Raw genomic sequence first — 2513 nt, forward strand, 5'->3', positions numbered from 1 at the left:
AGGTATCATTTGTCTGTATTTCCTTAACTATTTTAAAAGTGTTAGGAATCAGTTTGGGGATAAGTGGCCTTTAATAGGTAGCAACCTATTTGAAATCTATGGGAGGCACAGTGACAAGTAAATTTAGAGAACAGATGTATTTGCAGGTATGGAGCAAACTATCAGCAGGGAGCCAAGCTCCCATCAAAAGTAGGAGACAAGGAAGATAGGCAACATCAGGGAGAATCAACAGCAAGCCTCCATATGGACAAGAACCACACTGAGAGAAATGAGAAGTACCAAGCCATCAATGAGCTAAATCAGGGACACAGGCATGAGAAGAAAAAAAAAGGACACTTTCGTTTGCTAAAATCAGGAAGCAAAGCAGCATGATACGAGAGAGCTGTTGATGCTATGCCAGTAGAGTACTGTTTAGAGCTCCATATACGCTTAGGACATATATGGGTCCCCTAGTCTTAGGGACAGGATAGATCCTTGAATTTGCCAAAGTGTAAAACATGCAGTTGAGAGTTCAGTGATATCACAAGGCTGTAGGAATAGAAAGGAAAACAAGTTCCTGGCAATCCAGGTTGGTGCCTGGTTTTATGAAGGTCCTTTCTCTTTTCTTTTAATGATTTTGTGTTAAAAGAAAAGCATTGGTTCACCTGCCTGAATCCAAGGCACAATGACTGAGATATGTGCTACCCAGAAGACCTTATTGTTCTGAAAAGGGTGAAGTCAAAGATAGAGTTAGTAGATTAGGGCTGGAACAGGGAAGAAGCAGAGACAGCCTGCAAGAAGAAAGATCAAATTAGCAAGACAAGCATATTGTATTAGTCCATTTTCATGCTGCTGATAAAGACATATCCAAGTCTGGGAAAAAAAAAAAGAGGTTTTAATGGACTCATAGTTCCACATGACTGTGGAGTTCTCACGATTATGGCGGAAGGCAAGGAGGAGCAAGTCACGTCTTAATGGATAGCAGTCAGCAAAGAGAGAGCTTATAAAACCATCAGATCTCATGAGATTTATTCACTATCGCAAGAACAGCATGGGAAAAACCAGCCCCCATGATTCAATTGCCTCCCACTGGGTAGCTCCCACAACATGTGGGAATTCAAGATGAGATTTGGATAACCAAACAGTATCACCTATGAACCATGCAAAGTAATGTAAGTATTAATGTAGATGCTCACAGAGTGATCCTAGGTTTGGCAGAGATGGACTACCAATCAATCAGCAAACTCTTCCTAAATGCCTGAATTATCTGGAATAGTGTATAAAATGATGAAGTATATACAATTACAGAGACATGATCATTGACTATCAGACATTATAGATTAGCTATAAAGAAAGAATATGCGTATATATATACACACACACACATAGCTACCTATATGATATATATTAATCCAGTAGTGCTGGAGGAATGCATTATTAATGATATGAGGAAGAAGTAGTATAAGCATTGGAAGAAGAGAGAGTATGCTAACAATTTGGGATGATGGAGATTGCCTAGAACTATGAGGAAAGTAGCCCTAAACATTTCACTAGATTATTTTCTACAATATTCTGATGATGTGCTCTCTTACGGTACAGTTTGATGTTGGGAATGGAAAGAAAGAAGAAGAAAAGAAGACAGAGCTTGAAAATTTCTGGATAATGTTACAACAACTGTTGTGGTAAAAAAATAAAATAAAATCCCCATGGTTTTGGCAAATGAGTTGAATATGACATAGCTAGGGTGTTGATATGGACCTAACAATCCATCTTTTAATCCTCTGCATCTCCAAGTTGGTCCATTGACCTCCCATTAGCCAGCTTTCTCTGGCTAATGATATTTTGAAAATCTAGAGCCAAAAAAGTAGTTAAAAATGATCCAGGGCTAGAGATGCCCCAGAGACCTTGCAAGAACAAATACAAAACCTCTTAGAGGGAATGCATCCCCAAGGCAAGCCTTAAGTAATTCCCATGAATAAAGGTCTAATTAAAAAGGTTTATTTAAAAACAAACAAACAAAAAAGTCGTATAATATACATGAATGACAATGGCACATAAGCAAGAACCAGGAGAAATAACAGAAGAATCAAACCTGAAAAGATATTAGATAGTGGGCTTAACAGACACAGAACAAAAAAACACATACATAATGTTTTAAGAAGTATAAGATATGAGTGTTATGGTTCTTTTATAATTTGTTTAGCAGGTTTTCCACTTTTCACCAGAAACTGCCTGTCTCTGCTCTACACACACAAAAATATAAGATATAATTTAAAATATAACAAAGAAGAGGCTATCCATTTCAAACCAGTGAGTTTGAAAAATAACTTAATAAAATGTTTAGAAGTAAAAAAGATACATAAATGATAACACAGCAAAATGGAAACATTATAACATAAATGAAAATAAAACATAAAAATATAATAATACAATGAAATGTATAATTTATGTTATATGAATATAAAAATGAAATTAAAACATTAAACTACGTTAGATTTTGCTGAAGAGATAATTAGTGAACTGGAAGACAGAGC

At 36.1% G+C, this 2513-nt stretch overlaps 1 non-coding gene across 1 annotated transcript; it reads left to right on the forward strand.

The window, feature by feature from the left end:
- Window positions 1-2151: 2151 nt before the first annotated feature.
- Window positions 2152-2215, forward strand: LOC119625492 (U7 small nuclear RNA). The gene has a single exon (XR_005241683.1). It is a non-coding gene; the product is annotated as a U7 small nuclear RNA (small nuclear RNA).
- Window positions 2216-2513: the final 298 nt, after the last annotated feature.

Source organism: Chlorocebus sabaeus, chromosome 13 (genome assembly GCF_047675955.1).
Source record: "Chlorocebus sabaeus isolate Y175 chromosome 13, mChlSab1.0.hap1, whole genome shotgun sequence".
Classification (NCBI taxonomy): Eukaryota; Metazoa; Chordata; class Mammalia; order Primates; family Cercopithecidae; genus Chlorocebus; species Chlorocebus sabaeus.